Source organism: Pseudophryne corroboree, chromosome 2, assembly GCF_028390025.1.
Source record: "Pseudophryne corroboree isolate aPseCor3 chromosome 2, aPseCor3.hap2, whole genome shotgun sequence".
NCBI lineage: Eukaryota > Metazoa > Chordata > Amphibia > Anura > Myobatrachidae > Pseudophryne > Pseudophryne corroboree.
In genome coordinates this window covers 187,159,565-187,187,247 of record NC_086445.1, presented here as the reverse complement: position 1 = coordinate 187,187,247, position 27,683 = coordinate 187,159,565, and the positions used below count along the sequence as shown (strand labels likewise).

At 47.1% G+C, this 27,683-nt stretch overlaps 1 protein-coding gene across 4 annotated transcripts in view; it reads left to right on the top strand.

The window, feature by feature from the left end:
• ATF7 (activating transcription factor 7) overlaps window positions 1-27,683 on the top strand; it is a 218,173-nt gene that overhangs the window by 101,495 nt on the left and 88,995 nt on the right. Inside the window, exon 1 of one of the 4 annotated variants that reach the window (XM_063952153.1) lies at window positions 17,351-17,446. The exons of the other annotated variants lie outside the window; for them this stretch is intronic. The gene's annotated coding sequence lies outside the window, so the exon portion shown is untranslated. Of the gene's footprint in view, window positions 1-17,350; window positions 17,447-27,683 lie in introns of those variants that run through there. 4 annotated transcript variants of the gene reach the window in all.

Sequence of the window (27,683 nt, the reverse complement as noted above, 5' to 3'; positions counted from 1 at the left end):
CAGCGGCTCTGTGCAGTGAAAGTACAGCTGGTCACGTCGCCAGTGAACCATCCAGACAAACGCGGTTGTTTTTTTCGCTAAAGGGTACTGTACCAATTTGAATGTGCAGCAGTGCAGAAAGATTGGAGCAGCAAATTCCCCAGCCGCTGGTGAAAAGTCCGTTTTAATTGCGGCTACGGTCCACTCGATATATACGGCTCACGGAGTGTCAGGAGAATGCAGCAGTCAGATGAAGTCCTTCAATGAAGTACCTTAACGTGTTTCTCGGCCTACAACGCTGGCCGTTTCATCAGAAGGAAATGAATGTGAACTGCGTAATGCCTTCATGTCATCATTGATAAGGATCTTTAAGCATATACTGTATTTTCAGCATCTTGCTGAATCCATGCACAAAGAATTGAAGCTGGTACAAATGGAATACCTAAACAGTACTGAGATGGTTTATCTAATTAAGTGTCCACAGAGTTTGTGTTGAACAGGAAAGGAGTTCTAAGAGGCTAAACATGTACTCCTATGACTATCTTGTCCAATAATTGCACAAATGCTGTAAACCTTGTGTTATACAGAGTCCTGAGTCTCCCCAGAGAATACCGTGCACACCATGGATTTATGACAGCAGCAGCATGTATGCCTGGTAAAGACATTGATAGATGGTGTTTATAAAACTTCTGCCAAGCCACATTTTCTTATATTTTACATTCTGCATTCTGTATCACAGAGCACAGCATCCGTGCAACATCCATTATAAATATGGGATCTTGCTAGATAGTAAATTTCCACCAAAGTCGAGCAATTTCAGTTTATTTTATTTCTAGTTAGGCTATGGACTTCTAAGTGTTCCAATAGACTGTTCTAAGTGCAAATGTAAAATACATCCAGGAAAAAAATCGCTTCCTAAGCAGAGTTGGCCACAAATGTGAGATTCAGCCAACGCACAGGTGATAAATGCACCTCCCTCCCCATACAACTAACAGGAGAACATGCTCCAGGAATACAGCAGAAGTTGTGGCCTCTTTGTGAGTACCAAAGATGGCCGAAAAGGCAGTACACAATTCATACATGTTCTAGTAAATGGCAGGATGTGTTCTGAACTTCTGTATAATGTAATCCTGCTATAATACAACAGCCACCAAGCAATACTGTATTTGCATTGGATGTGTTTTAGGCAAATCAGAAACGTTCTAAGGCTTCATCATCAGCTTACAGCTTTGAACCCGTTTTTTTTGGTACTAATATATGCACCTTTTTTGGCATCTTTGATAAATAAGAGTTGTGTATGCACAATGAAAATAAATCAAGTTGCAAGGGAAAAATCTGAAACTTGTGTTTGCGTCCGACTTTGAGATCGGTGTCGGTACTACAAATAGGAACTTTTTAATAAGTCGAATGTTGGCAGAAGCACGGCCATCAATATCATATTGTGTTGTAACTAAGAAAAGAGGTTTTCCTGAGGATGTGTTTAAAGCAGACAGAAAATAGCTGAGCTGTAAGAACAGTTGTGGGAATTCTATTTTGAGAGCACCGGTCTGGATATAAAAGTGTGGAGGAGGGAACAAAGCTGATAGGATTTAGCATGTGTCCTTAACCATCAGTGTGTTCTCAGACTTGGAATTCATAAGAACATTTGTACATTTGTGACATAGGACACATCAGTGGAATTAAATGAAATTTTTTACGATTTCTCCAGAACATAAAAATAAATCATGTTTTTATTGACATTGGCTAATAATTAATTTTTTTCCCACGAGATTTCTAATATTATCTTGGCCTTCCATATGTTGTAATTTTTTTTTATCCTATTTAAAGAGCTAATTCATTTCCTTGACCTGTTTGTGTATCGTGTAAACCATTCAACTTATTTGTTACACCCAGAACACTTGCTTTTTATTTGGGCTCCGAGACATGGGGCCGGATGTAATGCCGTCTGAGTTGGTCGTGGTGGTGTTTGCTGGCCGAACTCTTTTTTTTTTTTTTGGCAATCATTTACAAGGCATGGTTTTGCTTTGTAAATTATTGCTGCTTTAAGAAAACATGGGGGGAAATTCCCAATGAGAGAATCACCCACCTACTCAAAAACAACAATGGAGGTAAAATTACTATGGTCTATTGTTTCCAGAGTCATGGCCAAGATGGCGACCATGGCACTGTAGGGGTTTTTGAACGGACCAATCCGCACTGAGGCGCCAGTTGTAAATGTAATAGCTGTTGGCAAGGAGCATGACTACAGCCAGGAGCTGTTAGTCCCAAGCTGCAGTGTAAGGCTGTATGGGTTGTATTCAGGTGACCTTCGGGGTCACATGACCCCCACCAACACCAACATCCCGCCGGCTCACTATCCCGACTGTCGGCATGCCTACCAACAGGGACTATTTCCACTTGTGGGTGTCTACGACACCCATAGAGTGGGAAAATAACCCGTGGCGCCACCGAGCCCGCAAGGGGCTTGTTGCACTTGCCCCTCCCACCGGGATCCTGACGTCGGTATGCTGACCGCCGGTCAGCCATACTACACCCCTCTGCATGAGGCTGAGACACTGCATAGTCAAGTACCAGAGTTGGGGGCTGGATCTAGAACTAACAGTAATGCGCACATACATAACATATAATGTATTACAATATATATATTGATATAAGCACTGCAGCTGATTTGCAGAGCCTAGGTTTATAAAACAGTTTATTTAATAGTCTTTAACATGTTTAAATGTATTTATATTTAGGATGTGTCGTTAATGTATTATTCAAAGTTGATTGGCAAGGCCTTTGATTGTGGTCCATGCACTCTAGTGATATTCCTGGATTTTGCAGCTTCCTGTGGGAAGGTGTTAATGAAGAAGTTATATGCAAAATCAGATTGTGTTTTAAGAAAGCAAACTGGTATATATTTATGAAAGGAAGCTGTATGTTTTGCCCCTTTGCAATCAGGTCTGAATTAGGCCCTTAGTTCTCCAAAATACCAAGATTTTAGTGGGTCTTAAGTTATAGGGTAAGGCATTGCTACTAAGCAATTTTTTATTATTATTATTATTATTATTATTATTTATTAGCAAGTTATTTTCATGTAACAACCGTTTCTTAACAGACCAGTTTAAAATGGAGGGGGGAAAAAAAGCGTGTGATGCACAGGACTATGGGGGTAATTCCAAGTTGATCGCAGCAGGAAAATTTTTAGCATTTGGGCAAAACCATGTGCACTGCAGGGGAGGCAGATATAACATGTGCAGAAAGAGTTAGATTTGGGTGGGTTATTTTATTTCTGTGCAGGGTAAATACTGGCTGCTTTATTTTTACACTGCAAATTAGATTGCAGATTGAACACACCACACCCAAAACTAACTCTCTCTGCACGTGTTAAATCTGCCCCCCCCCTGCAGTGCACATGGTTTTGCCCAACTGCTAAAAAATTTCTTGCTGCGATCAACTTGGAATTACCCCCTATATGTTCTCTTTCTGGAGAATCCCTTTTATGCTGTCGAGCAATAAACATTTACTTGCTTCAAAAATTCTTCATCTGCTGTATCCTGTGATCAACAGGATTTCTCAAAATGCTATTCCGTTTTCCATTGTCTCCAAGCTCAGCTCTCTGCCAGCTACTTAGTACAGACTGGATCATATGAGCTTGGTGGTGGCAGCAAGTTACCCTCCCACTGCGCAGTGGGTGGAGTCAGTAAAAGGTGATTACTGGCAGTAAGAGGGAATCCCCTAATAGCCATAATCTAGTGGGATCAAACAAATTTGAGATCGCTTGGTGCAGCAAGGTGCATTCGGTCACACCCATAGTAACTAGGACTTCCGGTGACCACCAGCCAGTCTCAAGTGTTTTCCCACATTGGCTGCTTGGAATTGGTTGGCAGTAAAGGGAAATCCTGTTTTGATCATTATGCATAGTTCATAGTTAGCCGGCGAGTTATTTAAGTGAAATTTTCCAGGAACCCCCCTCTTCTGACTCAGAGGACATGTCTTATATTCAGTAAAGTGTTTTTAAAAATATTTTTTTTAGGTATGTGTTTGGTATAAGAGGTAACTGTTTTAGAAGGTGCTTAAGGGGTTCTCGAAGCTTCTGTTTTTTTCACCCAACCTTCCTATTTATTTATTTATCACCATCATCATAAGCACAAACATATTCTATTGCACTATTCTATTCCCCCCCCCCATAGAGATACCAGTCCTACACTGATCAGCCTGGGGCTGTTCTTTTACTATACTGTAAGGGAGCTGACCAGCTTTATTCATGTCCTGGAGCTGACGTTTTGCCCTGTTTAGATGACTACCACCATCTCCATCAAATCTAGGCATAGTACCTCAGTTTGCAGGTCTGTGAAGAACAGTGTGGCTGGTAGAAAGTTTTTATTTTAATCTCTGACATGTGTCTCTTAACAACGTAAATCAAAATTAGACTTGTGAAGGCCAGTGGGAAGGACCTGTTCCTCAGTGCTAAGTGAAGTTATCATTGGAGCATGGTAATGATCTTAACCAGCTGGCAGATTACAGACATTTTTGGTTGTTAAACTCCCATTAGGTGATAAGGCATAAAGTAGGATTAATTAGATAAGTTTGGCTCACTTAAAGTTGCATACACACACTGGGCATTTTTGCCCAGCGTGTATGCACAGCGATGATCGCTGACATTACTGGGCTGAAAAGCGCTCAGTGCATACACACTGACCGCTTTCCCCCCTGCCCAGCGATGTCAGCGGGGGTGAGCGGCTTTCCATAGCAGGACGCTATGGAAAGCCGCTCACCCCGCCGTTCATCTACTGGTAATACCAGTAGATGAACGGCAGCTGCCAGCGATGAAGCGGGAGCGCGCGTCAGCGCTCATCGCCGGGGCATACACACTGGGCGGCTTTGAGCTGAAAGCAGCTGAAAACACCAAAAGGGACCTGCTTTCAGCTCAAAATCACCCAGTGTGTATGGGCCGTAAGACTTGGTAATATGGGGTGATGTTATATAGTTTCCACTATACAGCATGTATGTGTACCTGTGTTAAAACAATTTGGGGTGGGGGGGGTTTACACGCACGCACGCACGCACACACACACACACCTTAAACTCTCACAAATGTTGACCATTTATGTGAGACAAATGACAAGATCCAGACAGTGTGAATTATTGCTGGAGATCATTAAGACAAAATAAGATTTTACTTACCGGTAAATCTATTTCTCTATCGTCCTTGTGGATGCTGGGGTTCCTGAAAGGACCATGGGGAATAGCGGCTCCGCAGGAGACAGGGCACAAAAAGTAAAGCTTTCCGATCAGGTGGTGTGCACTGGCTCCTCCCCCTATGACCCTCCTCCAGACTCCAGTTAGATTTTTGTGCCCGGCCGAGAAGGGTGCAATCTAGGTGGCTCTCCTAAAGAGCTGCTTAGAGAAAGTTTAGCTTAGGTTTTTTATTTTACAGTGAGTCCTGCTGGCAACAGGATCACTGCAACGAGGGACTTAGGGGAGAAGGAGTGAACTCACCTGCGTGCAGGATGGATTGGCTTCTTGGCTACTGGACATCAGCTCCAGAGGGACGATCACAGGTACAGCCTGGATGGTCACCGGAGCCGCGCCGCCGGCCCCCTTGCAGATGCTGAAGTAAGAAGAGGTCCAGAATCGGCGGCTGAAGACTCCTGCAGTCTTCTAAAGGTAGCGCACAGCACTGCAGCTGTGCGCCATTTTCCTCTCAGCACACTTCACACGGCAGTCACTGAGGGTGCAGGGCGCTGGGAGGGGGGCGCCCTGGGAGGCAAATGAAAACCGTTTTTGGCGAAAAATACCTCACATATAGCCCCCAGAGGCTATATGGAGATATTTAACCCCTGCCAAGATTCACTAAATAGCGGGAGACGAGCCCGCCGAAAAAGGGGCGGGGCCTATCTCCTCAGCACACAGCGCCACTTTCTCTCACAGAAAGCCTGGAGAGAAGGCTCCCAGGCTCTCCCCTGCACTGCACTACAGAAACAGGGTTAAAACAGAGAGGGGGGGCACTGATTTTGGCGATATTGAGATATATATATATAAAGATGCTATAAGGGAAAACACTTATATAAGGTTGTCCCTATATAATTATAGCGTTTTGGTGTGTGCTGGCAAACTCTCCCTCTGTCTCCCCAAAGGGCTAGTGTGGGTCCTGTCCTCTGTCAGAGCATTCCCGGTGTGTGTGCTGTGTGTCGGTACGTGTGTGTCGACATGTATGAGGACGATGTTGGTGAGGAGGCGGAGAAATTGCCTGTAATGGTGATGTCACTCTCTAGGGAGTCGACACCGGAATGGATGGCTTATTTAGGGAATTACGTGAGAATGTCAACACGCTGCAAGGTCGGTTGACGACGTGAGACGGCCGACAAACTATTAGTACCGGTCCAGGCGTCTCAGAAACACCGTCAGGGGCGTTAAAAACGCCCATTTACCTCAGTCGGTCGACACAGACACAGACACGGACACTGAATCCAGTGTCGACGGTGAATAAACAAACGTATTTCTCATTAGGGCCACACGTTAAGGGCAATGAAGGAGGTGTTGCATATTTCTGATACTACAAGTACCACAAAAAAGGGTATTATGTGGGAGTGAAAAAACTACCTGTAGTTTTTCCTGAATCAGATAAAATAAAATGAAGTGTGTGATGATGCGTGGGGTTACCCCGATAGCAAATATTGGCGTTATACCCTTTCCCGCCAGAAATTAGGGCGCGTTGGGAAACACCCCTTAGGGTGATAAGGCGCTCACACGCTTATCAAGTGGCGTTACCGTCTCCAGATACGGCCGCCCTCAAGGAGCCAGCTGATAGGAAGCTGGAAAGATATCCTAAAAAGTATATACACACATACGGTGGTTATACTGCGACCAGCGATCGCCATCAGCCTGGAGATGCAGTGCTGGGTTGGCTTGGTCGGATTCCCTGACTGAAAATATTTTATTCATATAGAGCATTTAATAGGATGCATTCTATATATATGTACGTGAGATGCACAGAGGGATATTTGCTCTCTGGCATCAAGATAAGTACGTTGTCCATATCACCCAGAAGATGTCATGGACACGACAGTGGTCAGGTGATACAGATCCCATACGGCACATGGAAGTATTGCCGTATAAAGGGAAGGAGTTAGTTGGGGTCGGTCCATCGGACCTGGGGACCACGGCAACAGCTGGGAAATCCAACCTTTTTACCCCAAGTTACATCTCAGCTGAAAAAGACACCGTCTTTTCAGCCTCAATCCTTCCTTTCCCATGAGGGCATGCAGGCAAAAGGCCAGTCATATCTGCCCAGACATAGAGGTAAGGGAAGTAGACTGCAGCAGGCAGCCCCTTCCCAGGAAAAGAAGCCCTCCACCGCGTCTGCCAAGTCCTCAGCATGACGCTGGGGCCGTGCAAGCGGACTCAAGGTGGGGGGGTAGTCTCAAGAGTCTCAGCGCGCAGTGGGATCACTCGCAGGTTGACCCCTAGATAGTACAAGTATTATCCCAGGGGTACAGATTGGAGAGTCGAGACATCTTCTCCTCGCAGGTTTCTGAAGTCTGCTTTACCAACGGCTCCCTCCGACAGGGAGGCAGCATTGGAAACAATTCACAAGCTGTATATCCAGCAGGTGATAATCAAAGTACCCCTCCTACAACAAGGAAAAGGGTATTATTTTTCCACACTATATTGTGGTACTGAAGCCAGACGGCTTGGTGAGACATAGTCTAAACTGAAATCTTTGAACACTTACATAAAAGGTTCAAATCGAGATGGAGTCACTCAGAGCAGTGATAGCGAACCGGAAAAAAGGGGACTATATGGTGTCCCTGGACATCAAGGATTACCTCCATGTCCAAATTTGCCCTTCTCAACAAGGGTACCTCTGGTTCGTGGTACAGAACTGTCAATATCAGTTTCAGACGATGCCGTTTGAATTATCCACGGCACCCCGGGCCTTTTACCAAGGTAATGGCCGAAAAGATGTTTCTTCAAAGAAAAAAGGCATCTAAATTATCCCTTACTTGGACGATATCCTGAAAAGGGCAAGTTCCAGAGAACAGTTGGAGGTCGGAAGAGCACTATCTAAAGTAGTTCTACGACAGCACGACTGGATTCTAAATATTCCAAGAATCGCAGCTGTTTTCCGACGATACGTCTGCTGTTCCTAGGAATGATTCTGGGCATAGTCCAGAAAAAGGTGTTCCTCCGGGAGGAAAAAGCCAAGGAGTTATTCGACCTAGTCAGAAACCTCCTAAAACCAGGCCAAGTATCAGTGCATCAATGCACAGGAGTCCTGGAAAAATGGTGGCTTCTTACGAAGCGATTCCATTCGGCAGATCTCAGGGGATTTGCTGGACGAATGGTCCGGATCGCATTTTCAGATGCATCAGCGGATAATCCTGTCTCCAAGGACAAGGGTGTCTCTTCTGTGGGGGCTGCAGAGTGCTCATCTTTTAGAGGGCAGCACACTCAGCATTCAGGACTGTGTTCTGGGGACCACGGATACCAGCCTGAGAGGCTGGGGAGTAGTCACACAGGGAAAAAATTTCCAAGGAAGTGTGGTCAAGTCTGGAGACTTCTCTCCACATGAATATACTGGAGCTAAGGGCAATTTACAATGCTCTGAGCCTAGGAAGACTCCTGCTTCAAAGTCAACCGGTGCTGATCCAGTAGGACATCATCATGGCGGTCGCCCACGTTATCAGACGGGGCGACACAAGAAGCAGGAGGGCAATGACAGCAAGGATTCTTCGCTGGGCGGAAAATCATGTGATAACACTGTCAGCAGTGTTCATTCCGGGAGTGGGCAACTGGGAAGATTTCCTCAGCATAAATGAATTCCACCCGGAAAAGTGGAAACTTAATCTGGAAGTTTCCACATGATTGTAAACCGTTGGGAAAGACCAAAGGTGGTTATGATGGCGTCCCACCTGAAGCGCCAGGTCAAGAGACACTCAGGCAATAGCTGGGACGCTCTGGTAACACCGTCGGTGTACCAGTCGGTGTATGTGTTCCATCCTCTGCTTTTCATACCCAATGTATTGAAAATGATAGGAAGGAGAGGAGTAAGAACTATACTCGTGGCTCCGGTTTGGCCAAGAAGGACTTGGTTCCCGGAACTTCAAGAGATACTAAGAAGGGTCTTGATTCGGCAAGAACCGTGTCTGTTCCGGGACTTACCGCAGCTGCGTTGACGCCAAGGCGGGTGAACGCCGGATCCTAAGGGAAAGAGGCATTCCGGAAGAGGTCATCCCTACCCTGGTCAGAGCCAGGAAGGAGGTGACCGCACAACATTATCACCACTTAGGTGAAAATATGTGCCAGGGTGTGAGTCCAGGAAGGCTCCACGGAAGAATTTCAACTAGGTTAATTTCTACATTTCCTGTAAACAGGAGTGTCTATGGGTCTCAAATTGGGTCCATTAAGGTTCAAATTTCGGCCTGTTGATTTTCTTCCAGAAAGAAATTGGCTTCAGTTCCTGAAGTCCAGAAGTTGTTAAGGGAGTACTGCATATACAGCCCCTTTGATGTCTCCAGTGGCACTGGGCGATCTCAACGTAGTTTTGGGATTCCTAAAAAAATCACATTGGTTTAAACAACTCAAATCTGTGGATTTGATATATCTCACATGGAAAATGACCATGCTGTTGGTCCTGGCCTCGGCCAGGCGAGTGTCAGAATTGGCGGCTTTATCTCACAAAGCCATATCTGATTGTCCATTCGGACAGAGCAAAGCTGCGGACTCGTCCCCAGTTTCTCCTTAAGGTGGTGTCAGCGTTTCACCTGAACCAGCTTATTGTGGTACCTGCGGCTACTAGGGACTTGGAGGACTCCAAGTTGCTGGATGTTATCAGGGCCCTGAAAATATAGTTTCCAGGTTGGCTGGAGTCAGGAAATCTGACTTGCTGTTTATCCTGTATGCACCCAACAATGCTGGGTGCTTCTGCTTCTAAGCAGTCGATTGCTCGTGGGATTGGTAGCACAATTCAACTTGCACATTCTGTGGCAGGCCTGCCACAGTCTAAATCTGTTAAGGCCCATTCCACAAGGAAGGTGGGCTCATCTTGGGCGGCTGCCCGAGGGGTCTCGGCATTACAACTTTGCCGAGCAGCTACGTGGTCGGGGGAGAACACGTTTGTAAAATTCTACAAATTTGATACCCTGGCAAAAGAGGACCTGGAGTTCTCTCATTCGGTGCTGCAGAGTCATCCGCACTCTCCCGCCCGTTTGGGAGCTTTGGTATAATCCCCATGGTCCTTTCAGGAACCCCAGCATCCACAAGGACGATAGAGAAAATAAGAATTTACTTACCGATAATTCTATTTCTCGGAGTCCGTAGTGGATGCTGGGCGCCCATCCCAAGTGCGGATTATCTGCAATAATTGTACATAGTTATTGCTAACTAAATCGGGTTATTGTTGTTGTGAGCCATCTTTTCAGAGGCTCCGCTGTTATCATACTGTTAACTGGGTTCAGATCACAGGTTGTACAGTGTGATTGGTGTGGCTGGTATGAGTCTTACCCGGGATTCAAAATTCCTCCCTTATTGTGTACGCTCGTCCGGGCACAGTACCTAACTGGAGTCTGGAGGAGGGTCATAGGGGGAGGAGCCAGTGCACACCACCTGATCGGAAAGCTTTACTTTTTGTGCCCTGTCTCCTGCGGAGCCGCTATTCCCCATGGTCCTTTCAGGAACCCCAGCATCCACTACGGACTCCGAGAAATAGAATTATCGGTAAGTAAATTCTTATTTTCTCGTAGTCCGTAGTGGATGCTGGGGACTCCGTAAGGACCATGGGAATAGACGGGCTCCGCAGGAGACAGGGCACATTAAGAAAGAATTTGGATACTGGTGTGCTCTGGCTCCTCCCTCTATGTCCCTCCTCCAGACCTCAGTTAGAGAAACTGTGCCCGGAAGAGCTGACAGTACAAGGAAAGGATTTTGGAATCCAGGGCAAGACTCATACCAGTCACACCAATCACACCGTATAACTTGTGATAAACTTACCCAGTTAACAGTTTGAACAACAACGGAGCATCAGATCAACCCTGATGCAACCATAACATAACCCTTATTTAAGCAATAACTATATACAAGTATTGCAGAAGAAGTCCGCACTTGGGACGGGCGCCCAGCATCCACTACGGACTACGAGAAATAGATTTACCGGTAAGTAAAATCTTATTTTCTCTAACGTCCTAGTGGATGCTGGGGATTCCGTAAGGACCATGGGGATTATACCAAAGCTCCCAAACGGGCGGGAGAGTGCGGATGACTCTGCAGCACCGAATGAGCAAACACATGGTCCTCCTCAGCCAGGGTATCAAACTTGTAGAACTTTGCAAAAGTGTTTGAACCTGACCAAGTAGCCTGCTCGGCAAAGCTGTAATGCCGAGACCCCTCGGGCAGCCGCCCAAGAAGAGCCCACCTTCCTAGTGGAATGGGCCTTAACTGATTTTGAGCCTGCTGAATCGTGTTACAGATCCAGCGAGCAATAGTTTGCTTTGAAGCAGGAGCCCCAAGCTTGTTGGAAGCATACAGGATAAACAAAGACTCTGTTTTCCTGACCCTAGCCGTTCTGGCTACATAAACTTTCAAAGCCCTGACCACATCAAGTAACTCAGAATCCTCCAAGTTACGAGTAGCCACAGGCACCACAATAGGTTGGTTCATATGAAAAGATGACACCACCTTTGGCAGAAATTGCGGACGGATCCGCAATTCCGCCCTGTCCATATGGAAAACCAGATAGGGACTTTTATGTGACAAAGCCGCTAATTCTGACACACGCCTAGCCGAAGCCAAGGCTAATAGCATGACCACCTTCCACGTGAGAAATGTAACTCCACGGTCTTAAGTGGCTCAAACCAGTGTGACTTTTAGGAAACTCAACACCACGTTAAGATCCCAAGGTGCCACTTGGGGCACAAAAGGGGGCTGAATATGCAGCACTCCCTTTACAAACGTCTGAACTTCAGGTAGAGAAGCCAGTTCTTTTTGAAAGAAAAGGGATAGGGCCGAAATCTGGACCTTTATGGAACCCAATTTTAGGCCCAAAGACACTCCCGACTGTAGGAAGTGAAGGAAACGGCCCAGCTGGAATTCCTCCGTAGGGGCATTCCTGGCTTCACACCAAGCAACATATTTTCGCCATATACGGTGATAATGTTTAGCCGTCACGTCCTTCCTAGCCTTTATCAGCGTAGGAATAACATCATCCGGAATGCCTTTTTCTGCTAGGATCCGGCGTTCAACCGCCATGCCGTCAAACGCAGCCGCGGTAAGTCTTGGAACAGACAGGGCCCCTGTTGCAACAAGTCCTGTCTTAGAGGCAGAGGCCAATGGTCCTCTGTGAGCATTTCTTGCAGCTCTGGATACCAAGTCCTTCTTGGCCAATCCGGAACAATGAGTATTGTTCTCACTCCTCTTCTTCTTATGATTCTCAGCACCTTGGGTATGAGAGGAAGAGGAGGAAATACATAGACCGACTGGAACACCCTCGCCTGAGGGTCTCTTGACCTGGCGCAATACCTCTGTAGCTTTTTGTTGAGGCGGGATGCCATCATGTCTACTTGTGGCAGTTCCCACCGACCTGCAATCTGCGCGAAGACTTCTTGATGAAGTCCCCACTCTCCCGTGTGGAGGTCGTGCCTGCTGAGGAAGTCTGTTCCCAGTTGTCCACTCCCGGAATGAACACTGCTGACAGTGCTCTTACGTGATTCTCCGCCCAGCTAAGAATTCTGGTGGCTTCCGCCATCGCCACCCTGCTCCTTGTGCCGCCTTGGCGGTTTACATGAGCCACTGCGGTGATGTTGTCTGACTGAATCAACACCGATTGGTCGCGAAGCAGGGTCTCCGCTTGACGTAGGGCGTTGTATATGGCCCTTAGTTCCAGGATATTGATGTGAAGGCAAGTCTCCTGACTTGACCACAGCCCTTGGAAATTTCTTCCCTGTGTGACTGCTCCCCACCCTCTGAGGCTTGCGTCCGTGGTCACCAGGACCCAGTCCTGAATGCCGAATCTGCGGCCCTCGAGAAGGGTGAGCACCCTGCAGCCACCACAGGAGAGACACCCTAGCTCTGGGGGATAGGGTGATCAGCCGATGCATTTTTAGATGTGATCCGGACCACTTGTCCCACAGATCCCATTGAAAGGTCCTCGCATGGAACCTGCCGAAAGGAATGGCCTCGTATCATGCCACCATCTTTCCCAGAACTCGCGTGCATTGATGCACCGACACCTGTTTTGGCTTTAATAGGTCTCTGACCAGTGTCATGAGCTCCTGAGCCTTCTCCATCGGGAGATAAACCCTCTTCTGGCCTGTGTCCAGAATCATGCCCAGGAAGGGCAGACGAGTCGTAGGAATCAACTACGACTTTGGAATATTTAGAATCCAGCCATGCTGTTGTAACACTTCCCGAGAGCGTGCTACGCTGATCAGCAACTGCTCTCTGGACCTCGCCTTTATGAGGAGATCGTCCATGCCGTCGCAGGAGCACCATCATTTCCGCCATTACCTTGGTAAATATTCTCGGTGCCGTAGAGAGACCAGACGGCAACGTCTGGAATTGGTAATGACAATCCTGTACCACAAATCTGAGGTACTCCTGATGAGGTGGATAAATGGGGACATGAAGGTAAGCATCCTTTATGTCCAGAGACACCATAAAATCCCCCCCTTCCAGGCTTGCGATGACCGCTCTGAGCGATTCCATCTTGAACTTGAAGCTTTTCAGGTATATGTTCAGGGATTTTAAATTCAATATGGGTCTGACCGAACCGTCCGGTTTCGGTACCACAAACATGGTCGAATAGTAACCCTTTCCTTGTTGAAGGAGGGGAACCTTGACCGCCACCTGCTGAAGATACAATTTGTGAATTGCAGCTAACACTATTTCCCTCTCTAAGGGGGAAGCTGGCAGGGCCGATTTGAGGTAACGGGGGGGGGGGGGGGGGGGGGGGATCTCTTCGAATTCCAGCTTGTATCCCTGAGACACAATCTCTATAGCCCAGGGATCCACCTGGGAGTGAACCCCCTCGTGGCTGAAATTTCGGAGACGCGTCCCCACCGGGCCTAGCTCCGCCTGTGGAGCCCCAGCGTCATGCAGTGGATTTAGTGGAAGCCGGGGAGGACTTCTGTTCCTGGGAACTAGCTGTATTGTGCAGCTTCTTTCCTCTACCCCTGCCTCTGGCAAGAAAAGACGCACCTCGGACTTTCTTGCCTTTTTGTGATAGAAAGGACTGCATTTGGTAATACGGTGCTTTCTTAGTTTGTGAGGGAACATATGGCAAAAAATTTGACTTTCCAGCCGTAGCTGTGGAGACCAGGTTCGAGAGATCCTCCCCAAACAACTCCTCACCCTTGTAAGGTAAAACCTCCATGTGCCTTTTTGAGTCGGCATCTCCTGTCCATTGCCGAGTCCACAGGACCCTTCTGGCAGAAATCGACATTGCATTTATTCTAGAGCCCAGTAGGCTAATGTCTCTTTGAGCATCTCTCATATATAGGACAGCGTCTTTTATATGCCCCAGGGTCAGTAATATAGTATCCTTGTCCAAGGTATCAAGTTCTTCAGATAAGGTATCCGTCCATGCTGCTACAGCACTACACATCCAGGCCGACGCAATCGCCGGCCTTAGTAAGGTACCTGAATGTGTATAAATGGACTTCAGGGTACCCTTCTGCTTTCTATCCGCAGCATCTTTTAGGGTGGCCGTATCCTGTGACGGCAGGGCTACCCTCTTGGATAAGCGTGTTAAAGCTTTGTCTACCCTAGGGGAGGATTCCCAGCGTAACCTGTCCGTTGTCGGGAAAGGATACGCCATAAGCATCCGTTTGGAAATCTGCAGTTTTCTATCTGGAGATTCCCAAGCCTTTTCACATAACTCATGTGAAGGGGGAAAGGTCACCTCTTGCCTTTTTTCCCCATACATATAAACCCTCTTGTCAGGGACTAGGGTTTCTTCTGTGATGTGCAACACATCTTTCATTGCTATAATCATGTAACTGATGGCTTTAGCCATTTTAGGCTGTAACTTTGCATCATCGCCATCGACACTGGAGTCAGAATCCGTGTCGATATCTGTGTCAACAATTTGGGATAGTGGGCGCTTCTGAGACCCTGACGGCCTCTGCGACATCGGATCAGGCATGGGCTGAGACCCCGGCTGTCCTAAGGCTTCAGCTTTATCCAACCTTTTATGCAAGGAAGTAACATCATTTAAAACCTTCCACATATCCATCCAATCGGGTGTCGGCGGCGACCCCACATTCATTTGTTCCCGCTCTGCTTCCACATAGCCTTCCTCGTCAAACATGCCGACACAAGCGTACCGACACACCATACACACAGGGGATGCTCTTTTTGAAGACCGTTCCCCCACAAGGCCTTTTGGAGAGACAGAGAGAGAGTATGCCAGCACACACCCCAGCGCTATATGTCCCAGGAATCACACAGTAACTTAGTGTTAACCCAGTAGCTGCTGTACATACTGTTTTTGCGCCAAATTTATGTGCGCGCCCCCCCCCTCTCTTTTTACCCTCTTCTACCGTGATTCTGCAGGGGAGAGCCTGGGGAGCTTCCTCTCAGCGGAGCTGTGGAGAAAAAATGGCGCTGGTGAGTGCTGAGGAAGAAGCCCCGCCCCCTCAGCGGCGGGCTTCTGTCCCGCGTTTCTGTGTAAAAATATGGCGGGGGCCCATGCATATATACAGTGCCTAACTGTATATATGCCCACTTTTGCCAAGAGGTCTCTAATTGCTGCCCAGGGCGCCCCCCCCCCCCCCCCCCCCCCCCCCTGCGCCCTGCACCCTACAGTGACCGGAGTATGTGGGTTTAGTGTGGGAGTAATGGCGCAGTGCTGTGCGCTACTTCATATGAAGACTGGAGTCTTCTGCCGCCGATTTCGAAGTCTTCTTGCTTCTGTCACAGGCTTCTGTCTTCCGGCTCTTCGAGGGGGGCGGCGGCGCGGCTCCGGGATCGGACGACAAAGGGTGCGATCCTGTGTACGATCCCTCTGGAGCTAATGGTGTCCAGTAGCCTAAGAAGCAGGACCTATCTTCAGTGAGTAGGGCTGCTTCTCTCCCCTCAGTCCCACGTAGCAGAGAGTCTGTTGCCAGCAGATCTCTCTGAAAATAAAAAACCTAACAAAATACTTTCTTTTTAGCAAGCTCAGGAGAGCTCAGTAAGTTGCACCCAGCTCGTCCGGGCACAGATTCAAACTGAGGTCTGGAGGAGGGACATAGAGGGAGGAGCCAGAGCACACCAATATCCAAATTCTTTCTTAAAGTGCCCTGTCTCCTGCGGAGCCCGTCTATTCCCATGGTCCTTACGGAGTCCCCAGCATCCACTAGGACGTTAGAGAAATGTAATGAACATTTTTGGACCTGTTACATCAATTTTGAGCATTTTATAGTGGTTTTATCGCTAGTGCTTTACATGAAAGTAGCTCCTAAATAGAAGGCATTGTTCTCAATTACACCAACTTGCAGTGCTTGATACGGTTGAGAATATTGCATCAGCAGTGTGGTTTTCACCATATGCTGCCTACCTCTTTCACTTGTGTAGACTCACGGGCTAAGCCTAGGTAAACCCCAGCTACTTCCCAAATGTGAGTAAAACCACATTTATCAACAGCCCGAGAAATGTTTTGCATTGGACATGCAGTTTCACAGATATTTGCACTTGCGTTACTTAAAGCAAAACACCAGTGTGTATAGTTATAGGTCAGAGTGGGTATAGCCTACTTAGGTTTAAGCAGGGCAATTTCTAATGTAAAAACAAGATTTCTAGATAACGTGGACACACCTGGATTTGGAGTGTGGGAGACTAAAAGGTAAAACAAGGAAGGAGATTTGATTACAGAAAGATTGATAAAGCACGGAAATAGTCTCGCAGCAGTTTTGTTGGCGACTCAGGGCCTGATTCAGAGATGGACAATATACAATGTACCCAGAATAAAAACGTATGTGTCTTGCCTAAACTTACTGTATATGTGATCAGCGCTTTCACTTACCTACTAGTAACTGGCTATGCATCATGGGAGATGTACTTCAGCATCTCTGCCAGTTCTCAGTGGCTGATGTAATTCTGTGAGCTGTATGCTCTGTTCTAGCATGGGGCATCTCACGCTTTGTCCTGTATTTATGTAGTGGAGACAATTTAGAAGTATCTATTTTTCATATTCTGTGTCCATTCAGGAGCATACTGGGGCTCATGCTGAACAGGGCGCATTTTGTGCAAAATTCTGTATAAAAACATACAATTTGTGCCCAACTGTATATGTATGCTGTGTGACAGGCAACATATTTCCCTGAGTGTGATCGGCAGTAGTAAGTTTCTCCCCTCCCTCCCACACACACACACAGACGGGTCTAGCCAAAGCAGTGCATAACTGAGTGGGCAGCAGCCGTACAAGTTTCTCCTCCGCAGATGTGGGTGGAAGGGCAGAAAATAACAAGAATAATATGAGCCATACAAACATACACACTGACAGCAGGTAAGAACAGCTTGAAAATCAGACACTTCATTTTCCTTGTTTTCCCTTCTCATTGTCACTGCCTGTTTACACCCTGGGTAGCCATATACCTCTACCATGTGCTCTGTCATTAACCCCAGCTTCTGCTTGTAGTAAAAACATTGTTGTTTTTTTTATGTTAAAATGCTAAATTGGACAGAGCGCTGATGATGTGTGTAGCTTGGTGTTTCCTGTGTAAGCCATCAGAATTACTGTATGAAAACTGTGTACAGGAGCCAGGGCCTCTAGCAAAACATTTAGCGGCTGATGGTACTTTACCATGAATTTACATGTATGAACGCTTTGTTTTGTCCTTAAACATCTGCACAGGAAAAGGAAAGCTTTACAGCACCAACCAAATGGAGAATTGGGGAATAACCATGTGTGTATTTGTATACGTAGCTCATTCTGGGTGTCCAAGATATAAATTAGACAACTGTACTGTTTGATGTCAATTTGGGATTATTAACATAATACACAAATACCCCCCCCCCCCCCCTTCCCCCCCATACACTTTCCAGCACTGTTATATGTTGGTGTTCCTAGACAGTTGTTCATGAGAGAAGAGTCTTCACTGCAGAACAAATCCTTTTTTTTTTCTTCCCATATTTCAAGAGCAATGTAAGAATTGCAGACATACAGCCCACAGGTAACCAATCAAAAGTTTGTTGTGGTCTGAAAGAAAAGAGCCATTTTATTGGATGCATTTTTTTTTTTTTAAGGAATGGAGTATCCTGTAGTTCTGTACTTACATTTGTGTTTTATATGTTTCTAAGGCAATTTCATAGTATGCTCTGTATTTCCAATCTTTGTCATTTTATTTATTAACGTTCATTATAGAACCAAAGCGAAATGGTCTGCTGCTTCTAGAGTTCTGTCCTTCCTAGCAAGCGCTAGAATCTAGAATTTTAAATCAAGGAAATCCAAGCTCACCCCCAGAAATCTGTGGGATTTTTTTTTTCTCCCCCCCTCTTGCATTCCATGGTTTACTTTGCCTCTCCCAGGCAGGCAGCAAGCCAAGCCGGTGGGACTCTGTTGTTTTAACAGCAGCCTCAGAATAGGAAATGTGAAAAAGAATGAGCCGTACGTGCCAGCACTTCAGCTCTGTAGGAATCTGCGAGCGTCACCTTTGTGCCTCTATAGCGGGGTCTGTGCAGTCACCTTTGGGGTGGAATTCTGGCTGCCGCACAAGCTGGAACAGGTTTAAATATTTATTTTATATAATTGTGTCCAAATGTTTGTGTTCAGCATCACCTTAGGTGGCCAAAGAGGTATATTTTGTGGTCATGTGACAGTAGCACCCAGATCAGTTGATTCAGTTTCTGGTGGCAGTATGGGCTTTTTCTACTGCCCACCTGTACACATAATATGTCTGCATAGACGGAGCTTTCTGCAACCAACTTTTTTTATTTTTTAAATTGAAGGCCTGATTCAAAAATGGAGTTAAACAAGATTCCTATTATTGGTCGACTGCGCATGTATTTAAGTAACACTGTGCATATGCTGCAAAGTTCTTGCAATGGCGGGTAAAGAGAGGCTTTATTCGCAAAGTGATTGACAGCCAGGGACCGCTAGTGGGCAGTTACGGGGAGTAGCAGTAAGAACGCAGTCGTGTTGCAACTGTTTTTGGCCCAACTCTAAATACCCCTTTCACACCAGAAATGCAGGGACAAAACCCGGGAATTCTGCCACGGGCTCATGCAGGGACATTCATGGGTTTGCACCTTTCATACCAGCATTTGGAGCCGAGACATCCCGGGTCTGCACCTTTCATACTGAACCCGGGATGGCCCTGCATTTTCTGAAAATGGGCGTCTCAGAAAAAACACAAGACCAGGAAGTGCCCTGAATAGCCAATCAGCATCAGCAGAGGCAACCCAGGAAGGTGGGACATGTCCCTGCACCATTCACACTGTCCAGGTTCCAGGGAAGAACCCGGGACCAACCCTGGTCGATTGCAGGGTTGAAATGCAGGGACAGAAATCCCGGGATTTTGTCCCTGTACCCTTTCACACAGAAATTTCCTGGGTTGATGCGCGTTCATGTGTTTTAACCCGGGAAATTTTGGGCTGTGTGAAAGGGGTATTAGCCAGCAACTGCAATCATGTATGCAGCTGAGTGAATGAACAGTGTGACTTCCTTTAATAATATGCAATGAGACACTTATGTTTGACTTAAGTTGGCCATACATCTAAAGATTTATTGTCCGATCCAGCTGGTTGGAACGTAAATCTGGTAATGGATGGGAACAAATGACAATTGACCATTTGCTCCCAAACACTGCAAAACTTACAAAAATGGTCAATCAGATAAATTGGTTAAATACATTTGATTTGATTTAACCAATTTGTCTGAACGACTGTTTTTGTTAGTTTTCTGTTATTTTGGAGCAAATAGTCAATTGTCATTGGCTTCCATCCATTACCAGATTTTCGTTCCAACCAGCCTGATCAGACAATAAATCTTTAGGTGTATGGGAAGCATTACACACGGCACTGAGGACCAATTTTCATCTTAAATTACATGACTGATGTTTGGTTGATGGTGGCAGAAGTGCTGTCGCAGTTATTGTTCCAGAATATTCCATAAATTCCCGATTTGGATTCAGATCTGGGGAGTAATAACATTCGTGTCATAATCATCAAACCATTGAGTGACCACACGTGGTTTGTGGATGGGCGCGTTGACACCAATGTTGTCAGGAGATATGGTCACTCTGTTGTAGCATTATTTAGCAAGCAGCATGAGGGTTACATAGAAACATCAAATTTGGCAGCTGATAATAACCACTTGGTCCATCTAGTCTGCACTAAACACATGTACATGCACACACTTGGGCTAATTGTTTTTGTCAGGCCAGTATATCTTAGAGAATTGTGGGAATAAACCAAAGTACGTGGAGGAACCCACACAAGCACGGGGGAGAATATACAAACTCCACATAGTGGTAAACGAACCCATGACCTCAGTGCTGTGAGGCAGTAATGCTAACCATTACACCATCATCCGTACTGCCCACTCTCGTACTGTTGCTCTCTAGAGGAATGCCTACATCCAAACCTAGCCCCAAAATTACAGAACCACTAAGGGGGAATTTAATTGTTTAATGGGTGCTCGCCAGCAACAATTTAGTTGTGCTGCCGTATGGGCTTGCATGCTGCTGGCAACAACATTTGCTCTCACAGCTCCCTGTGATGGTGAGAAGAAATATGTGAAAAGTTACTTGTTTGGGTGCCCAAACATACTTTTTGTGTTGCGCTCAGTACTTTGATTGGGTTTAGCCATTTTACACAGCTAAACCTAGTCTAACTGAGTGTGATCAGTACGATAAAAAAACAACAACTTGCCCCTCACAATCTCCTGTCACTTTAGACGGGAGATTGGGTGCGCAAAAACAATTTACTTCTCCCCTAAGGCTGTAGCTTTCTTAAGATTTAGGCCACGCACGAACTAGTCTTTCAAAAACTGGTGAAGAGTGATTTATCTGACTAGATCGCCTTCCTCTATTGCAGTGGTCTCCAACCCTAATTGGAGTGTGAACTACTTTTGGAAAATAAAACCTCTTGAAGAGTTACCCCCTCCCCCCCAATGCGCGTGTATTCCTGTGAAAGTGGGTGTGGCCTTGCAACAGTAATGCCGCCCTGCGTAGTGCCAGATACACAAGTAATGCCCCCCGCATAGTGCCAGAAACACAAGTAATGCCCCCCAGCAGTGCCATATACACATATAAAGCCCCTCAGCAGTGCCAGAGCCAGATATACAAATAATGCCCCCCAGCAGTGCCAGATACACAAATAATGCCCCCAGCAGTGCCAGATACACAAATAATGCCCCCTAGCAGTGCCAGATACACAAATAATGCCCCCAACAGTGCCAAATACACAAATAATGCCCCTTAGCAACGCCAGATACACAAATAATGCACCCCAGCAGTGCCAGATACACAAATAATGCCCCCCGCATAGTGCCAGATACACAAGTAATGCCCCCCCAGCAGTGCCATATACACATATAAAGCCCCTCAGCAGTGCCAGAGCCAGATATACAAATAATGCCCCCCAGCAGTGCCAGATACACAAATAATGCCCCCAGCAGTGCCAGATACACAAATAATGCCCCCAGCAGTGCCAGATACACAAATAATGCCCCCAGCAGTGCCAGATACACAAATAATGCCCCCAAGCAGTGCCAGATACACAAATAAAGCCCCCAGCAGTGCCAAATACACAAATAATGCCCCTTAGCAACGCCAGATACACAAATAATGCACCCCAGCAGTGCCAGATACACAAATAATGCCCCCCGCATAGTGCCAGATACACAAGTAATGCCCCCCCAGCAGTGCCATATACACATATAAAGCCCCTCAGCAGTGCCAGAGCCAGATACACAAATAATGCCCCCCAGCAGTGCCAGATACACAAATAATGCCCCCAGCAGTGCCAGATACACAAATAATGCCCCCAGCAGTGCCAGATACACAAATAATGCCCCCAGCAGTGCCAGATACACAAATAATGCCCCCTAGCAGTGCCAAATACACAAATAATGCCCCTCAGCAACGCCAGATACACAAATAATACACCCCAGCAGTGCCAGATACACAAATAATGGTAAAAAAGAAGTGGGCTTACCAGCGCTGGCTGATCATGAATTACAAGAAATTAATGACAATCCGAAAGGCTTGTTAAAAATATCACCACATTTAATATATAAACATATTAAAAATCACAGTAAAATCGTATAAAATATGCCACATAAATAACTGTGTGAGAGATTAGGAAAGTTCCACAGTGCTGGCTAGGATTCACTCATAGGGGACTAAAGACACTGGCACGAACCATCAATAATCGGCTGTCTTAGCATAAATCCGATAATTTTGCAATCATGAGGCTTTTACCAGTGATCCAAATGCAGATAATGTCCACCTTAACAGCTGGAGAGCTTTGTCCTTGGTAGGTGGTGAAGTAGGACCAGGTGAAGTGGATACTGCAGTACTGTACACTTTGTTTGGCTCTAACTAGGTGTGGAGCATATTGGAGCATAATGAGGTTGTGGCACAGCCACATTATGCTCCGTCGTAATACACGAGCATTGTGCTGACTGCAGCTGTCACCATATACAGAAGCCTTGAATAATATGACTGCTGGCACTAACCCTGACTAAATGCCACTATCACGCCCCATTTGGATGATCCGGATGGCGTGGGGTGCAGGCTCCATCACACTCCATACGGCTGCATAGGGGCAAAGATGGAGGTCTCTCCCACGTACAGTCCCCGCAATGTCAATATGCCGGGCGAGATGGGCGGCTGGATTCAGCCTGCCGCAAGCGAGCTACTCTGATTACAGTGGCGAGCTACTCGTCACTCACTGCTCTATTGCGTATTAGTCCATTGCCTGTACCCTTTGCACCACTGAACTCATAAATATGCAATGCCAAGTGTGAAAACCCGTTCATGCACTGAGGCAATACCATGATATTTTGTATCTACATCAGATAGATTTTGCTGAAACTAACTGCTTGCGTTCCTGATTTAAAATTTGCAGGCAATAAAACTACATTTCTCTAACGTCCTAGAGGATGCTGGGGACTCCGTAAGGACCATGGGGAGAGACGGGCTCCGCAGGAGACATGGGCACTTTAAGAAAGAATTTAGTTCCTGGTGTGCACTGGCTCCTCCCTCTCTGCCCGTCCTCCAGACCTCAGTTTGATTCTGTGCCCAGAGGAGCTGGGTGCTTTTCAGTGAGCTCTCCTGAGTTTGCTGATAGAAAGTTTTTTGTTAGGTTTTTTATTTTCAGGGAGCTCTGCTGGCAACAGACTCCCTGCATCGGGGGACTGAGGGGAGAGAAGCAGCCCTACTCTCTGAAGCTAGGTCCTGCTTCTTAGGCTACTGGACATCATTAGCTCCAGAGGGATTGGTATGGAGGATCTCACCCTCGCCGTCCGTCCCAGAGCCGCGCCGCCGTCCCCCTCGCAGAGCCGGAAGACTGAAGCCGGGTGAGTATGAGAAGCAAGAAGACTTCACAGGCGGCAGAAGACTTCGTGATCTTCACTGGAGGTAACGCACAGCACTGCAGCTGTGCGCCATTGCTCCACACACCTACACATACTCCGGTCACTGTTAGGGTGCAGGGCGCAGGGGGGGGGGGGCGCCCTGGGCAGCATTTGGAACCTCATTCTGGCAAATGAACACATATATACAGCTGGGCACTGTATATATGTAGGAGCCCCCGCCAAAGAAATAAAATTTAAGCGGGACAGAAGCCCGCCGCCGAGGGGGCGGGGCTTCTCCCTCAGCATTCACCAGCGCCATTTTTTCTCCACAGCACGCTGAGAGGAAGCTTCCCAGGCTCTCCCCTGCTGATACACGGTAGAAGAGGGTTGAAAAGAGAGGGGGGGCACATAATTAGGCGCAAAAAAGTATATAAACAGCAGCTACTGGGTTAACATTAAGTTACTGTGTTATTCCTGGGTTATATAGCGCTGGGGGGTGTGCTGGCATACTCTCTCTCTGTCTCTCCAAAGGGCCTCGTGGGGGAACTGTCTTCAGAAAGGACATTCCCTGTGTGTGTGGTGTGTCGGTACGCTTGTGTCGACATGTCTGATGTGGAAGGCTATGTGGGAGAGGAGCAGGAGCAAATGAATGTGGTGTCTCCGCCGACGGCGCCGACACCTGATTGGATGGATATGTGGAAGGTTTTAAATGATAATGTAAATTCCTTGCATAAAAGATTAGACAAGGCTGATGCATTGGGACAGGCAGGGTCTCAACCCTTGCCTGATCCTATGTCGTAGGGACCGTCGGGGTCTCATAAGCGCCCACTATCCCAAATTGTTGACACAGATACCGACATGGATTCTGACTCCAGTGTCGATTACGATGATGCAAAGTTACAGCCAAAGTTGGCTAAATCACTCCGATATATGATTATAGCAATTAAGGAAGTTTTGCACATCACAGAGGAAACCCCTGTCCCTGACACAAGGGTTTATATGTATAAGGGAAAGAAACCTGAGGTAACTTTTCCCCCCTCACACGAATTGAATGAGTTATGTGAAAAAGCTTGGGAATCTCCAGATAAAAAACTGCAGATTTTCAAACGGATTCTTATGGCGTATCCTTTCCCGCCAACGGACAGGTTACGATGGGAATCCTCCCCTAGGGTGGACAAAGCTTTAACACGCTTATCCAAAAAGGTAGCCCTGCCGTCCCAGGATACGGCTACCCTCAAGGATGCTGCTGATCGCAAACAGGAGGGTACCCTGAAGTCCATTTATACACATTCAGGTACCTTGCTCAGACCGGCAATCGCTTCGGCCTGGGTCTGTAGTGCAGTAGCGGCATGGACTGATACCTTATCAGAGGAGTTTGATACCCTAGATAGGGATACTGTTTTATTGACCCTGGGGCATATTAAAGACGCTGTCCTTTATATGAGAGATGCTCAAAGAGACATTAGGGTTCTAGAATAAACGCTATGTCGATTTCTGCCAGAAGGGTCCTGTGGACTCGGCAATGGACAGGTGATGCCGACTCTAAACGACATATGGAGGTTTTACCTTACAGGGGTGAGGAATTGTTCGGTGAAGGTCTCTCTGACCTGGTCTCCACAGCTACGGCTGGAAAGTCAAATTTTTTGCCTTATGTTCCCTCACAGCCTAAGAGAGCACCACATTATCAAATGCAGTCCTTTCGTTCACAAAGAAACAAGAAAGTCCGAGGTGCGTCCTTTCTTGCCAGAGGGAGGGGCAGAGGAAAGAAGCTGCACAATACAGCTAGTTCCCAGGAACAGAAGTCCTCCCCGGCCTCTGCAAAATCCACCGCATGACGCTGGGGCTCCACTGGCGAAGTCGGGGCTAGTGGGGGGCGCGTCTTCGGAATTTCAGCCACATGTGGGTTCACTCCCAGGTGGATCCCTGGGCAATAGAAATTGTGTCTCAGGGTTACAAGCTGGAATTCGAAGAGGTGCCTCCTCGCCGGTTTTTCAAATCGGCCCTACCGTCTTCCCCCCTAGAGAGGGAGATAGTGTTAAATGCAATACAAAAATTGTATCTTCAGCAGGTGGTGGTCGAGGTTCCCCTCCTTCAACAGGGAAGGGGTTATTATTCGACCATGTTTGTGGTTCCGAAACCGGACGGTTCGGTCAGACCCATATTGAATTTAAAATCTCTGAACCTATACTTGAAGAGGTTCAAGTTCAAGATGGAATCGCTAAGAGCGGTCATCGCCAGCCTGGAAGGGGGGGATTTTATGGTGTCACTGGACATAAAGGATGCGTACCTTCATGTCCCCATTTATCCACCTCATCAGGCGTACCTAAGATTTGCGGTACAGGACTGTCGTTACCAATTTCAGACAACGGCTCCGAGGATTTTCACCAAGGTAATGGCGGAAAATTATGGTGCTCCTGCGCAAGTACTTGGACGATCTCCTCATAAAAGTGAGATCAAGAGAGCAGTTGCTGAACAGCGTGTCTCTTTCACTGAAAGTGTTACAACAACACGGCTGGATTCTCAATATCCCAAAGTCGCAGTTGGTTCCTACGACTCGTCTGCCTTTCTTGGGCATGATTCTGGACACGACCCAGAAAAGGGTTTATCTTCCGATAGAAAAAGCCCAGAAACTTATGACTCTGGTCAGGAACCTTTTGAAATCAAGACAGGTGTCCGTGCATCATTGCACTCGAGTCCTGGGAAAGATGGTGGCCTCATACGAGGCCATTCCCTTTGGCAGGTTCCATGCGAGGACTTTCCAATGGGATCTGTTGGACAAGTGGTCCGGATCACATCTACAGATGCATCGGTTGATCACCCTGTCCCCCAGGGCCAGGGTGTCGCTCCTGTGGTGGCTGCAGAGTGCTCACCTTCTCGAGGGCCGCAGATTCGGCATTCAGGATTTGATCCTGGTGACCACGGACGCAAGCCTCCGAGATTGGGGAGCAGTCGCACAGGGAAGAAATTTCCAGGGTCTTTGGTCAACTCAAGAGACTTGTCTGCACATCAACATCCTGGAACTAAGGGCCATATACAACGCCCTACGTCAAGTGGAGGCCTTACTTAGCGACCAACCAGTTCTGATCCAGTCAGACAACATCACCGCAGTGGCTTATGTAAACCGCCAAGGCGGCACAAGGAGCAGAGCGGCAATGGCGGAAGCTACCAGGATTCTTCGCTGGGCGGAGAATCATGTAAGCGCACTGTCAGCAGTGTTCATTCCGGGAGTGGACAACTGGGAAGCAGACTTCCTCAGCAGACACGACCTACACCCGGGAGAGTGGGGACTTCATCAAGAAGTCTTCGCACAGATTGTGAGTTGGTGGGAACTGCCACAGATAGACATAATGGCGTCCCGCCTCAACAAAAAGCTACAGAGGTATTGCGCCAGGTCCAGAGACGCTCAGGCAGTAGCGATAGACGCCCTCGTGACACCGTGGGTGTTCCGGTCCGTCTATGTATTTCCTCCTCTTCCTCTCATACCCAAGGTGTTGAGAATAGTAAGAAGAAAAGGAGTGAGAACAATCCTCGTTGTTCCAGATTGGCCACGACGGACCTGGTATCCAGATCTGCAGGAAATGCTCACGGGAGATCCGTGGCCTCTTCCTCTAAGGCAGGACCTGTTGCAACAGGGACCCTGTCTGTTCCAAGACTTACCGCGGCTGCGTTTGACGGCATGGCGGTTGAACGCCGGATCCTAGCGGAAAAAGGTATTCCGGTTGAGGTTATCCCTACGCTGATAAAGGCTAGGAAGGAAGTAACAGCAAAACATTATCACCGTATATGGCGAAGATATGTATATGGAATGCTCCTATGGAAGAATTCCATCTGGGCCGTTTCCTTCACTTCCTACAAACTGGAGTGGATTTGGGACTTAAATTAGGCTCCATTAAGGTCCAGATTTTGGCCCTATCCATTTTCTTTCAAAAAGAATTGGCTTCTCTCCCAGAAGTTCAGACTTTTGTTAAGGGAGTACTGCATATTCAGCCTCCGTTTGTGCCTCCGGTGGCGCCTTGGGACCTTAATGTGGTCTTGGACTTCCTAAAGTCACACTGGTTTGAACCACTGAAAACGGTGGAGTTGAAATATCTCACTTGGAAGGTGGTCATGTTATTAGCCCTAGCTTCGGCTAGGTGAGTGTCGGAATTAGCGGCTTTATCACATAAAAGCCCCTATCTGGTTTACCATATGGATAGAGCGGAATTGCGGACACTTCCTCAGT